Genomic DNA, 15321 nt, shown 5'->3' on the forward strand with positions numbered 1-15321 from the left:
CAGGGTGGGACACTGATTTTCTAACGGGAGCCAGAGCCAGAAGGTGAGGCACCAGCTGGTCGGCCCGCCGCCCTCAGGTCTCCCGAGGCGCAGCGAGGCCTGCGGGCGTGGTGGGGGCGGCGCCCCGCCGGGCCCTCCCGCCCGCGCCCAGCGTCCCGGGCCGCTGCGCCCCGCCTTCCCGCTCAGTGCGCAGCGGGCAGAACCGCAGATACCCTGCAGCGTGACCCTGGGCGCCGCCTCCGCCCGCCGCCGCCGCAGGCCGAACGGTCGACCAGGTTCGTGCGCCGCGGGCCGGGCCTTGCCCACGGGCTGCTGGGCCCGGCTCCTCCCGGCGGGCGGGCCTAGGCGTTGCCGGCACCGGTGTGGACTTCCCAAGTCACCCATTCGTGGGAGCGACTGACGGACAGGGTAGGGAGGCCACCGGGAGACGGGCAGGGCGTGCGGCTTCCGCGACAAGGGCCAAGCAATGGGGGGGGGGGGGGCGCGTGCGGCCGCCGGGATAGAGGGAGATGCTGTGCACAGAGAGCAGTGAGCCAGGCGTGATGTCTCCTTTTCTCTCTTGTCTCGGGGAGGGGAGGTGCCCCGCCCCAAGCCGCCCAGGAGCTTCCCTCGCCCGCATCTGGAACCAGCACCTAGTTCCCCTGAGCCTCCAGGTTGCTTTATCGGGTCTCCTTTGTGGTTCTTTTCGCCTTTTATCTTGTACTTTCATTTTTGGTGTGTACGTCTAGGCTCCACGTAGGCTCTTAAGTTACACGAGGGCAAAGCCCCTGTCGGACTTCTCAGGTACTCGGTAGTACTCAAGTGAGCAATTGAATGAATGAGTGAGTTTCTATGAGGGAGAACTGGTGAATTAATGAATGAGTACACATGAAGTAGAGCTGAATGAAGGAATACATGAATGGATATAAATACACACGACAAGGAGGCAGTGGAGACACGGGCTTACAACTCTTATCTTCTGGTAGTTTCCCAAAAGCTGTGTGAATGTGGCACTCTTGTAAATGGAGTCATTCTGACTGTGGCTACTTAAAAGTTCTATTCTATGCTGTTTCAAAAGAAAATAATCACCAGAAGCACCCCCTCATATTTCCACTCTAAGTAGATTTTCCTATATGCATTACTTAAAGCAAAGTATGCCTAGGCTTTTTTTTTTTCTTGAGTTTTGTTTTCTACTTTGGAGAATCATTGTCACTATAATATTATTTAATGTATTTCTGAAAGATAAGGATGAATCTGAAGGTAGTACCACATGACACTGCTTTTAGTAACTTGTTTGTAAAACCAGATGTCTCTTTGAATTCAGGATTGTGGAGGATCTTGTCTGTCTTCCTGAGACAAGTGCTGGCTGGTTTGTGGGTGACTGTAGAAGGCTGAATATAGTTCAGAGAGGAAAAAAGAGACATTTATCGGTGTGCAGACACTTCGGAAGTGACATAGGTTGAGACTGCTTTAATTCGATTGGTCACTGCATCACTTCTAGGTTTCCAGACCCAGGTTTCAGAAAAGCTGGATGACTTTAGATGTGTTACTTGATCTCTTTAGGTCTCAGTTTCTTAATCTCCAAGATGCAGGGGGTTAGGTAGGGCCCCTTCTTGAGTTAGACTTCTAGGATTCTCTTTTATCGGTTAAAAGGTGAAATTGCAGGTGATTTCATGAAGCCTGCTCACTTCAGCTGCTCCTCTTGGGATTCTGTAGAATTTTGGCTCCACTGTTTTCTCTGCAAATTCCAACTCATTCCTCATCCTCTCCACATCTGCTACAAAAGGACCTGGGAGCTTGAGATGAGAATTATAGACTCTGGGCTGGAGGGGAGAAAGAAGGGCAAGATTGTTTTGCGCATTGCCCCAGGTTCCTGGTCCTGGGTCTAACTTGTTTCCAATACAACCAGCCTGACAATGCCATATATTTTCAGTATATCTAGGGAGTTATATCACTATTAATTTGCCTGGATTTGAGATTAGTTATCATAGATCACAACATTTTGGAAACGGAAGGACCTTAGAGATTTTTAAAAGGCACTTAAAAAGTCATTTTACGTACGTATTGGAATATTTCTTGCATGCTACATTTCACAAACACAAAGTCCCAAACATGTTAAGTAAAGTAAAATTAATGTTACCTACTTCAGTTCTTTCAAGTCTATTGGGAGAAGTGAAGTCAAACATGGTGCTTGGTGAAAAAGACCAACTTTCTCTGATTCTTTTCTCAAAGATCCAATTATGGGGTCACATGGGGTTCCGGCATGGAATGTAACAGAGGTGATGTTTATGGGGCACTGACCACTCACCAAGCACTGTTATATTCAACCTTTTTACTTGTATTGCCCCATTTATTCCTCGCTGTAAACCTAAGTGCTAGGTACAGTTGTAATCCCTATTCAACCTTCCTAAATGGAAACAGTGCTTGGGAAATGGGAAAGTCAGGCATTCAAAACACAGGTAGATGGAGGCAGGATTTCTGCCAGAAATATAGACAATCCCTGCTAGGAAAGCCTTGTAATGTTGTCAAATGTGGTCTCTGTGTGTGTTCCAGGTAGTATATTAAACTCTTGGGCATTGTGGGTAAGTAAATTTAGAATGGGAGCTCAGGGGTGGAATGATTAAGACTGAACTATAGAGAATTGTTTGTTTTATCATTTTGAAAATTATTGAGTTCCATTGGTACTCTAGACTCTGATATTTTGACCTAGATGCACATGCATCCTAATTTTAAACGTGTTCAGATTTAACAATCCAGGGAGTATAAAAAGGATGACATCAAAAGCTATGTGGGTGAGTGGCATCTAAGGGCTTCAAACTCTGAGTACTAAACAGTGTTGTTTCTTGGGCTAGTTGCTGCCTCCCAACCTAATGACAACTCCTAATGCAGACAGAGTACAATGCCTACCTCAGTGTAATGTAGGGGCAGAAATGTGAGACGAATTTCCAGCACGCTTATAATTAATTGACAAGTGCAAAAGCGGAAAAGAGGGGCCCATAAAGTAACTGGGAAATGATTTTGTTTCTTCTTTGTCAGTCAAATTTAGTCTCATAGAAGGCAGAGGCCAATTGCGGCTGCTCGAAAAACAGAGAGCCAGTGCCAGTTTGACTTAGCTCAGGAGGCTGAAACTTTCTGCCCTGAAGGCCGGTGTGATGGAATAGACCTTCCCATTGCTCACAATATTATGAAAAAAAACATTAAAGCAACAATTTTTATTACTTGCCCTGGAGCTAGAGCTTTAAAATATACTTTCTTCTCCCCCTGCCCTCCCTAAGCCACTTAGGTTTTAAAAACAAACAACCCATTCATGTGTTTGCTACATCAGATTATTAGTCCTTTTCTTTATCCCTGGGCCCTGTTTCTTTAATGCAGCTAAGAAGGAGGACTGGTGTGCTTCTAGATCTATGGAATTTTTCTTTAGTTATTCTTTTACTCAGCGCATATTAATTTCAGTAAACATTTAATGAGTGCGTACTGTGTGCCAGGTAAAGATGAATGAGATACCGAGTTTACGTAGGAAAGTGACGCATCCACAAATAATTGCAGCACAGGGTGATGTGGAAGTAGTGGCCACTCATTCTCCCAGGAGAGAGGTATGGTCAGAATTTAGGAAGACTTCACAGAGCAGGTGAATTTTGAACTGGATTTCGAAGGCCGAAAGCCAAGAGGAGGGAGAAGGGTGTTTGTTCTAAGCACAGAGAACTACATGGGCAAAGAAATGGAGGCAGTCTGAGCGTGGCACTCCCAGGGGGAGACGGGTTGGGTGCGTCTGTAGTAAAGAGGTCTTGTGAGGTTGGGGCCAGAGAAGGAAGGTCCTTGAATGTCATGTTTTTCAGGCTTTATCACAGCCTAGATAGTCTTTAAGAGTTTTTAAGCTGAATTTTTAAGCAGAGGAGTGCTATGATTGGATTTCCTTTAGAAAATAGCTCCAGCAATAGTATTTCAGAGGAACTAGAGAGGGGAAAGCCAAGGAGGCCAGAAGAAAGTGAGGATGATGTTGCTATAGTCCAAATGAAATAGGATAAGGGTGTAAACTAGTGTAAGTTTGAGAGATATTCAGAATATAGGGAAGGCAGGATTTAATGACTAGCTGCATATGGGAAATAAGGTTGAAAATAATTCTGAGGTTTTGGAATTGCTTACCTGGGTGGATGGAGATGCCACTAATGAGGGTAATGAACACCAGATGAGGAAGAGGTTCTGGCAGAAAGACAGTGAGACAACTTTGGAACATCCAGGGGAGATCCCTGGTGTACAGCCTTGACTGTAGCTGTACTGTGACGTCATATATAGCCAAGACTGGCCAAACTTTACGACAGGTCCACAGTCTAAAAAGACAGATCAGTTCAATAAAACACTTAAAAAGAAGGAAAAAAAACACATTAGACATAACTAATGACCCTTATATTTCAGATGAGATCTTTAGAACTCTAAATATTATGTAAGTTCTAGTGAAGGAACGAAGTTAGATACTCAGACAATGAGAGGTTATTATAAACCACCAAAAGAAACCAAAACAGAGCAACACAGACAGGAGTGGTTGAAAGGCACAAAGATGAGCAAATGGCAGGAGTGTAGCAGAGAGGACCGGTTGCTTAAAGCACAGGTATAGGCAGATTTGGAATACAGAGAGGAAATTTGAGCTGGCTCTTCCAAAGAACGTATTTCTTTAGTGGTAAGAATATCACAAGCTTTGCTTTCTCATCTTATTCACCTTGTCAGGGAGAGACAGATAGGTGATTGTTTCGAGGTGCTGTGCAGAGGGTTTGATCTTATTTTGCAGAGAAGGTGTTGGGAGACTTTGAACTAAGGGAAGAATAACAAGTAGAGTGAGATAAAATGAAAAGGATAATGATTAGGAGGAATTTTCAGAACTTTTAACGAATTCTGTGAGAAACAGTTGCTAACAGAGAAAAAGTTAGATTGATGTAGTGTTCTCTTAGGGTCGTGGCATTAGACTTGCTTGGAAAAAAGGGTATATTAGCATAGCACCTTATATTTAAAGATAATTTTTATATGAACCCTCAGAAGCATGTGCAGGCAGGCACTATTATCTTTCTTTTGTAAACTGAAAATCTGGGTATTAAGGAGGCTGTAGTTTGCCTCAGATCCCATAACTGGCAAGAACTCTAGGCCTTCTGAGTTTCAGCCCACTGCTCTGTCCATTGTATCGGAACCTTGCTTTGCCTTGGAACCTTGGCGTTTTACAATGAGTCCCCTCCACCTCCCACCATGTCCATCATGTAAAAGTAAGACTAAAGCAGATGATATTTGAAAGCCAACAGAGCCAAGATCTCTGGGGAGACAGGCAGTGGTGGAAAGGATCCTTAGCACCAACTCTGCTCTGTGCAGTAGGGATGGTTATGAAGGGTTGTATATAGAGAATTGCTGTGGAAATCAAATAATACTTAAAATGTAATAGGAGAGTTTGCAATATAAAAAAATCTTAGGACTAAATCTTCCAAGAGGCAAATAACCTCTTTACAAAGTGAACTATTAATCATTCCTTAACATATTATCTGGATAAATCCAGACTTTCAATATGGGGTTTGCTTAAAGCAAGATACATCTGCAGTAAGCTGTGTCTACATTGATTGTATTATATGTGAAAACTTTTCCAAGTTGAGTATCAAGTAAGAAAATGGGGACCTGGACCTGGATCCCCTGATTATTTGAGGCCATTTACAGCACATTGAACGTAATGATTTTCAATTAAATCCATCTAGCTACCTTTGCTTCTTATGAAGCACCTACAGGTAGGACACTGGCCACAGCTCAGCTGGGAAATGGAGAGAAAAGCCCAGCACTGGCACTGCCCCTGGTGGGACCCACAAGAGACAGTCATCAGTGTAAATCCGTCAACATAGTGGGCCGGGGTGGGAAAACCAGAAACCTTTACGGACCTTGAGTTCCACATCATTATTAAAAAGAAACCGAGTGTAATTCAAAGCAAAGAGCATTATACCAGATCTAGAGTTGATAAAAGATAAAATCTATAAGGAAGACAGAATAGCTGTGACATTTTATGGGCCAGGCATTTAAACATATTTATCTTCAAAGAATATAAAGGAAATGGTCAGAAGTATGAGAAAATGACCAAAACAATTTAAAAAAATTAATTTTTATTAGAGTATAGTTGATTTACTATGTTGTATTAGTTTCTGCTGTACAGCGAAGTGAATCAGTTATACATATACATGTATCCACTCTTTTTTTAGATTCTTTTCCCATATAGGCCATTACAGAGTATTGAGTAGAGTTCCCTTTGCTATACAGTCGGTCCTTATTGGTTATCTCTTTTATATATAATAGTGTGTATATGTCAATCCCAGTCTCACAGTTTATCCCTTCCTCCCTTCCCCCTTGGTAACCATAGTTTGTTTGCTACATCTGTGACTCTATTTCTGTTTGTAAATAAGTTCATTTGTAGCCTTTTTTTAGATTCCACATATAAGCAATAACATATGATATTTGTCTTTCTCTGTCTGACTTGACCAAAACAATTTATAGGAGACTTTAAGATCTGTTGTTTATATGACAAATCAAGCAGACAAAAGCCAAATGGTAAGATTTGAATAATATAATTCATGAGGTTGAAGAATATAATTCATAAGGGTGAACAGGGATATAGAAAGTTTCAATAATATGGTATATCAAAGGTTTATCAAAAAATTCTTTATGTTATATATGAATATATATGTGTAAGATATACGATTGTATATGTATATATATGGTCTCTTATTCACAGAAAATTCATTTCTTCTTCAAGCATTTATGAAAGATTGTAAAAAACGTTTAACGAAGAATTCAGTGAATTCGAGAGGCCTGCTGGTCTTGTGCCTTGATCCTCTGGTTTGGCCCATGTTTTCAATTAGCTTTGTAATTTACTGAAATGGTAAAGAGAAAACATCTTCTCTTTCACGATGCTGTCAAGTGGCTTATAGAATGAATCTTCCACCTTCATATGTCCCTTTTGTTCCCAGAACATCGTTTGGAGGTTCTTTTACCATTATCAGAATACTTTGGATCTATGTTATCTGTGACTCATCTGAAGATGCATTTGTTACATTTGTTTAATGTTCTAAATCATTAATACCGTGTGTACTGTATCGCAAAATTTACCATCTGAAGCATCTGGCTGTTCTTTTGTAGGGTTTTTCTTTTCATTAGCTTTTCTGAGATAAGACTTACAGAAAACCAGGGGCCATAGGAAGACGAGGGAATGAACGGAGGATCACAAACCCCAGGTTAGTTCTTTGGGAAGCAGAGGGCAAATCATGGAAGTCAGCACTCTTCAGACTTCATTCCGCTACTTATTCAGCCTAAATTTTAGGGTTTACCACTTAAACTAACCATCACTAGCACCCTGTATTTGCTGTAGTTTAACAGTTAAGAAAATAGGATCGGAAGTCAGTTTCTTGGGTTCAGATTTCAGCTCTGTCACCAACACTTGTGTGACCTTGGACCAATTACATATGCTCTCTATGCCTCAGTTTCTTCCTTTGTAAAATGGGAAAACTAATTATAACTATCAGTGGTAGGCAGAATAATGTCCTCCCCCAAAGATGCCCATGCCCTAATCCCTGGAACCTGTGAATATGATAGGTTATGTGGCAAAGGAGAATTAAGGCTGTGGATGGAATTAAGATTGCTCATTATCTGACTTGAAATCCATATCCTGGATTATGTGGTGGGCCTAATTAACAATGGGAGAGGGGGGCAGAAGAGGATCAGAGAGTTAGGGAGATGCGACTATGGAAGAACGGCCAGAGAGATGCAATGTTGTCAGCTTTGAAGATGGAGGAAGGAGGCCATGAGACAAGGAATATGGGTGGCCATTAGGATCTGAAAAAGGCAAAGATCCTTCCCTAGAGCCCCCGGAAGGAATGCAGCCCAGCCAACACTTTGATTTTACCTGGTGAGTCCAGTGCTGGATTTCTGACCTACAGAACTGTAAGATAATAACTTTGTATTGTTTAAGCCACCAATTTTGTGGTAATTTGTTACAGCAGCAATAGAAAACCAATGCATTATCCTCTAGGTTTGCTGTAGGGTTAAGAAATATAAACATTTAGGACAGGCCTGCTCAGTCAATATTAGCCACTATCATCATTAGTTTTTTCATTGGTAGGTTCCCTCCTGTCTTTGCACCTTTGTAATAGCTGTTTTGTGATTACCTGAAATTGTTGGAAATCACCCCCCTCCTTCCCCAAGACTGTGGCCTTAGGAGTTTCTCACTCTCAAGGTAGGCCATACTCAGTCTCCAGCAATTTGTCAAAATTACTGTTTAGGTATTCCTAGACTTTATGGGTCCAGTGGCTTCTGCTCCAGATAAGCAGATCTGGGCTGTGACGCTCTGGATTTTCCTGTCTCTCTAGATTTTAGAGTGGTGGTTTGCTTTGCACTCTCACGTCTCTGCTCCAAGGAGTCATTGGTTTTCAGTTTGCTCATTTTATTTGTTGCTGTAAGGACAGGAGTGGTGACGGAAGTGAGCTCAGTGCTCTCATTGCCATGTGGCTCTAAAGAGCTCCTCTGTTCTCAAGAGATCTCTAGCTCTACACTTGACGTTCTTCTGATTTCTGTTCTCTGATTTTCAACTCATCAATTTCATTCCCAAATATGCTTTCTGGGTTTTCTATTTTGGTTAATGGCATCTCAATCTATGAGGTAGTAGGTAATGTGATGTATCTGAAATATAGGGTACAAAACAGGATCAAAATCTGGGAGGTTAGCCTTAACTCTTCCCTTTTCCTCATCTTCCCACATTATCAAGTCACCAAATGCTGTTGTGCCTACCTGTGATAGCACCTGAAATTTTCTGTTTTTTTTTATCCCCCCATCCTTTCTATCACGACTCTAGTCATATCCGTTATTGCCTCTTGCCTTGGCCAGGCAGAATTTTTTAAATTACTTCGTCTTCCACACTGCTTCAAGAGTTGGATCATAGGCTGAATCATATTACTTCCCTTCTCAAAAGACCTACATTTTGAGAAATTGTCTGCGGAATAAAGTCTAAACTCCTAATAAAGTCTAAACTCCTAATACGGCATTAAAATGTATTTCTCGGTACGTTCCTGGTGCATTCACTTACTGTATTAGTTCGCTAGGCCTGACAAAACAAAATACCATAGAGTGGGTGGCTTAAACAGTAGAAATGTATTTTTTCACAGTTCTAGAGGCTGGACGTCCAAGATCAAGGTGTCAGCAGGTTTGATTTCTTCTGAGGCTTCTCTCCTTGGCTTGCAGATGTCCATCTTCTTGCTGTTTCCTCACATGGTCATTTTCTTTCTGTTCGTGTGCATCCCTGGTGTCTCTGTGTGTCCAAATGTCCTCTTCTTATAAGGACCTCAGTCAGATTGTATTAGCCCCACCCCCCGTGCCCTCATTTTAACTTAATTACCTCTTTAAAGTCCTTATCTCCAAATATAGTCACATTCTGCGGTACTGGGTAGTAGAGCTTAAACATATGAACTGTGGTGGGGCACAGTTCAGCCCATAACACCTACTAGATCCCTCCATGTATTCTATATGTGTGTATCAGATCACATCATGAGTGCACATCACGACCTGGGAAGATTTGAAAAATACTGATTCCTGGCCCCCACCTAACCCTGTGGGTTCTGAATCACTATGTCTGAAATGGGACTGGGAATACACTTCTTGTTTGCATGTGTATGTTTAAATTTCTCCCTAGTGCTTTATAATACTTCAGCTTTTTATACGCCAGAATTTTTTTTTTTAAATCATTTCTGGGGAACATATTATAAATGTTCACATCTTTGCTCATGGTTGTTCTTTAAATACCCTTCCCACCATACAACTATGCAAATTCATCTATCCTGCAAGGCTGAGCTGGAATATCATCTTCTCCGTTATTGCTTCCTTGTTCTCTCCTGTGATAATCCTGCAATACTTTATCATTACAGTTGACCCTTGAACAACTTGGGGGTTAGGGGCACCAACCCCACAGCAGCCGGCAATCCGAGAGTAACTTTACAGTGAGCCCCACCTATCTGTGGTTCTGCATCCTCAGGTTCAGCTAACCTTCGATCCTGTAGTACCTGCAGTATTGATTGAAAAAAATCCACATATAAGTGGACAGACACAGTTCATACCCGTGTTGGTCAAGGGTCAACTGTACTTTATTGTTAGTACCTGAGAATCTGTTTCCTTTTGTCTCAGTATCGCAGTCATTTGCCTTCCTCTTTCACTGGCTTCCTAAGGCCTAGGACGACATATTCTTTATCTCTGTATATCTGAAACAGTTGCAGTTGTTCTGAGCATAATAGGTAGTCAATCGATGTCTGTAGTATGAATAAATGAATGAACTCATTAATAAATGCTAATAATTTTCTTATGACTTTTTATCCAATGGTCTCCATTGGATAAAACAAATAAGCTTATCCAATGTAAAACTAGTGGCAAATTTTTATTCTTGAATTGAGCATCCTTAACATGATACATGAACAATAGTCTTCATGTGTATTTCCAATTTAGGACTTTAAACATGTAAAATTTTTTCTTGAGGAAGGTATTCGATAATAGGAAGAGGATATAGCGAAGGCATCATAACAATTTGTGATAATGACAATATTTTTTTGCTTTGCATTTTCAAGGCAGAGTGTGGATGGTTCAGTTCTTAAAGATGAACGGATTCCCTAGTGTCCAGTTGTGGTGTATCCTTGTTTATCCTCCCGATCAAGAACTGCTGCCTTATAGGGGGTATGTTAAGGTGGAATTGTCTATTCGCTGAGCTAATAATAAGCTGTGTTTTCCTGGGTCAGTGAATAACAGAAACAGTTCTCGAAATAATTACATCAGCTGAGACCTAACTTCCAGGCAGGGATCAAGAGTCTGACTTTTCCTTTGTGTTAGTTTTCCCCAAACTACTAAAATTTCTAGAGATGGAGTAATTGCCTCTCAAATAATTTCTCCAAGGCCTTTTCTGAACCAGAGCAGGCAGTGACAGAGATTGGCAGGGGAAGGACTGATGTCTGCTCATGAGGGGAAGAATGACGCTGCCTTGAAAACACAAATGAGCCTTTGGATGTGGAAATTGACAAGGCTCAGAGAGCCCTGAAACATCATTAGAAACTGAGCCCAGCGGAATAATGGGAGGCTGTGTTCTGGCTTGGCATGGGAGCCTGTCTGGCACAAACTGCACTGTAAACAACTCAAACATTTCAAACATTTGCATCTGCATACATGACATTAGATTCTCTAAGTGTCCAATTAAACACTTCCTCAGCTGACCTGGTGTCAGCCTGGCCTTTCTGATGGGGAAGGAGTTTCAGCTGATACTGTTGTATGCTCTTCCTTTCTGGACCCAATCTTGTCCTTCTTGTTCAGACACAATTCTCCTTAAGGGAATTCCCTGGTGGCCCAGTGGTTAGGACTCAGTGCTTACACTGCTGTGGCCCAGGTTCGATCCCTGGTTGGGGAACTAAGGTGCGCAAGCCACGTGGCATGGCCGTGTGTGGCTGAACCACACTGACTCCATTTTGTCATCTCCATCTTAGGTCCACAGCCCTCCCCCCTCCCCTTTCTGTGTGACTCAGCTTTAGCTTAACTTACAAGGGTATGTTCCCCATCAACTTTTACCCTTGTCTTCATCTGATGTGGAAACTGGAAGAATGCCTTATGCTGACACAGATGGTTAATGGTCCTGAGATCCCTGGGCGAGGGGAAAATCCCCAGTCCCCGTCGGTGTGGTCATGCTTCTCACTTGGTAGTCAGATTCCGTGTTTAGCTCTGGCCCCTTTAGATCCCCCGGTACCCCTTTCCATGGTGCAAAGTGCAGCTGCAAATGCCTCTGGATCATCCCGTCGACCTGATCCTTCCTGCCTGTGTGTACGTTACCCACGACAAACTTCATAATTGCACTTTATGGAATTGCCTGCTTTGTTTTTCTGTCTCAAAGTTCCTTGTCCGTTTGGAGGATATTATTCAGTATCTCTGCCTCCCAATAATTGGTACAGTATGGAGAGAGAATTTGGCTTTGGAAAGGAGGGCGAGCACTTCTTTCACTGGGATGTGAGCTGAGAAGAGCTGTATAGATAAAGGGATAGAAGGGTTATGAGTTGAGGACGAAGAAAGCCAAGTCATCTCATGGTCATAATATCGTATTCTCAGTTATGTAGAAGAGGAGAGCTTTTGCTGAGCACGAGGGGAGTAGGGGTTGAATCTGGGGCTTAAGGAGAGTGGAAAAACTTTGTAGCAGCTGCTGTGGGGAATTTGATAGGGGTCAGTTGAAGATAAATATAAGGGTTGCTGAGCAATGCAAGGGACCCAGCTGAGATCAGACAGCCTTTAGTTCATATGGAGATATTTGGCATGATTAAGTAAATGTTGATGATGGTGTTATGCAGCACGTACAGAGAAAATTCAAAATTAGTTTTGAAGAATTGGCAACTTGGGTGAGGAGGAAAAGCAAAGGTATTCTAAGGTGCTAATGAAAGCATTGTTGGAATCATTAATTACCAATCGAGGTTTTGAACCAAGATTAATCTGCAATGGTGAGTTGGGTGGATAGAAGTACAGTCAGACTGGAGACGAGGAAGTGTCTTAGTTCTGACTGCTGTGACAAAGCGCCATAGACTGGGTGGCTTACGCACAGCAGAAGTTTACTTCTCACAGTCTGGAGGCTAGAAATCTGAGTTCAAGGTAGCAGCATGGTCAGGTTCTGCTGAGGACCCTCTTCTGGGTTGCAAACTGCCACTTTCTCATAGTGTCCTCACATGGCAAAAGAAGAAGGTGCCCTTTTGTAAGGGCACTAATTCCGTTCATGAGGGCTCTACCCTCATGACCTAATTACCTATCAAAGGTCCCACCTCCTAATACCATCACATTATGGTTAGGATTTCAACATATGCATTTTAGGGGGACACATTCAGTCTATTGCAGGAGGCTCTTCACTTAGCCAGTGTCAATCTAGCTGCTTCTCTGTGCCACACATGTGCTGAGTGGTGGGGATACAAGGATGAAGAAAACACAGTTCACTTTAAAAGCTCAAAAGCATTTATTGAGCTTTTACTGTATACTGGGTGGAAAGACATTGATCTTTCCCTTGAAAAGCTTTAAGACTAGTGAGATAGTCTGGATAATTTTGATTCAGATTGTGGTAAACTTTGAAGGGGGTAAGCAGAGGGTGCTAGAAAGTTGTAGAAGAGGACATTCAACACAACCTGTGAGAAGAGGAACCAGGTCATCCTGCTAAGTATCCTCCTACTTCCCAGGATCACCCCCCTACCCCCAGTTATTTGAACATTATATAGAGAGAATGGTGTGTACATGGCACAAGGTTGAATGTCTGAATCTAAATTCAAGTCACTTCATGTTCCTCCTCTGCATTTCATTAGAGACATTTTGTGGCTTAAATGAGAAAGTGCTTGTTTGAAAAATCTTTGTAAACTGTAATGTTCAGATGATGGTGGTTTCTTTATTTCTCTTTCTATGCTGTATGAATTCTAAGTCTTTTCCAAACTCTAATTTTCAGCCTTATCTCCTCTTTTAAAGTGAATTCCTCTCTATCCCCACGCTTAGCCCACATTTGGTTCTATCTTTCTCTACTGTTCCTAAACCTAAAATGCCCTTCTCTTTTCTCTCCTGGCAACTAAATCTTAACCATTTTTTTTAAAGGCCTGACTGAAGTCCTGCCTCTTTTATGAAGTCCTTCTTAATTATTCAGGTCACCTATATTCTCTTTTTTTTCTTATACTTCATTTTTCACTACTGATTATTTACTCTTTAATTTTTGCTTATCTTTCAGTCTCCACAATGTATTTTATACTTCTGAGGGCAGGAATCCTGACTTTCACTATCTTTATACCATGCATAGTTCTGGTCATATAGGTTTAAATAAATAGTTGGTAGTTAATTACTTGTTAATTGGGAAAAAGTGCTAACCTGCAATAATTGCACTTTGGATATGCTTAGTGAGCTTCTCTTTTCCCCATAGGAAGAAATAATTGTGGATTGATTAGACTGACAGATGTGGAAACAATTTAGTCCAATTTAACAAACCCTTATTGAGTTCTGGAACATATGGCAAGTGCTCAATAAATGTTCATTTGTTCACTTATTCAGTCAACAAATATTTATTGAGTATCCACTATATGCCCCACACTGCGTGAGTTATTGTAATACATGTAACCTATTAGACATTCAGACATTGAGAATCAAAACATAACTATGACATGGTTCTCATCCTTTTCTTTAATATATTTATTTATTTATTTATTTTTGGCTGCATTGGGTCTTTGTTGCTGCTCGCGGGCTTTCTCTAGTTGCAGCAAGTGGGGGCTACTGTTTGTTGCTGTGCACGGGCTTTTTATTGTGGTGGCTTCTCTTGTTGCGGAGCATGGGCTCTAGGCATGTGGGCTTCAGTAGTTGTGGCTCGTGGGCTCTAGAGCACAGGCTCAGTAATTGTGGCGCTCAGGCTTAGTTGCTCCATGGCATGTGGGATCTTCCCGGACCAGGGGTTGAACCCGTGTCCCCTACACTGGCAGGTGGATTCTTAGCCACTGCGCCACTAGGGAAGTCCACATGGTCCACATCCTTAATTTGCTTTGCTTAAATGACCAACGATGACATCATTGGTTGATTATAAGGCATTATAGAAAAGTAAATAGTATGCTGTGGACATACAAAGAAAGGAGCAATTCATTCTGACCTGATAGTTCAGGAAAGGATTCACAGAGGAGATAACATTCAGGAAAAAAATGAAGTGGGCAGGGAGGTAGCTTTGACACTCTTGTTCGCTTTGTTACAATTTTGTATTTTACACAGTGTGTTGTTAAAAATTAACATGCTGGAGAGTTTCCACTTCTGGGAAGATGGGGTAGATGTACTTTTTCCTATTTATCCTGCTAAGTACAACTAAAAAAAATCTAAAAAGCTATGTCTGTCTGTCTATCTATCTATCCATCTATCTACCTACCTACCTACCTACCTACCTACCTACCTACTCAAACATAATAAGACTCTGAAAGGTGGAAAGAAGGTAGACCAGCTAGGGACATTGGGACCCGAGTTCCTTGGGTTTTCTTTTTGTGTCATATATCTCAGACTTGGAGCTGAAAGAGCTGGCAACTTGGAAATACCAATGAGTACAGACAAAAAACAAACAAACAAAAAAACCCAACAAAAGCTGGCTCTCTCTAGTCAAAGGACCAGGAAAGGGAGAGTCTAGCAAGACAGAAGATTTTTAGAAAGTAATCACTCTATTCCAGTCAAACATTACAGAAAAATATGTAGCCCACTGTGTGACCCATGTCAACAAAGACTGAGTGGATAGCTTAGACTTCTACCCATCTATCCACTCAAAAAAGACTGAGTGGATAG

General features: G+C 41.9%; 1 protein-coding gene and 1 non-coding gene across 2 annotated transcripts in view; both read left to right on the top strand.

Moving 5' to 3' along the window:
• Positions 1 to 238: 238 nt before the first annotated feature.
• The window catches only part of CPQ (carboxypeptidase Q), a 454642-nt gene continuing 439559 nt past the window's right edge, over positions 239 to 15321 (top strand). Inside the window, exon 1 of the mRNA XM_027131464.1 lies at positions 239 to 408. The gene's annotated coding sequence lies outside the window, so the exon portion shown is untranslated. The remainder of the gene's footprint in view (positions 409 to 15321) is intronic.
• Positions 11351 to 11422, top strand: TRNAV-UAC (transfer RNA valine (anticodon UAC)). The gene has a single exon. It is a non-coding gene; the product is annotated as a tRNA-Val (tRNA).

Source organism: Aethalodelphis obliquidens, unplaced genomic scaffold (genome assembly GCF_003676395.1).
Source record: "Aethalodelphis obliquidens isolate GAN/ISIS:26980383/991018 unplaced genomic scaffold, ASM367639v1 scaffold39, whole genome shotgun sequence".
NCBI lineage: Eukaryota > Metazoa > Chordata > Mammalia > Artiodactyla > Delphinidae > Aethalodelphis > Aethalodelphis obliquidens.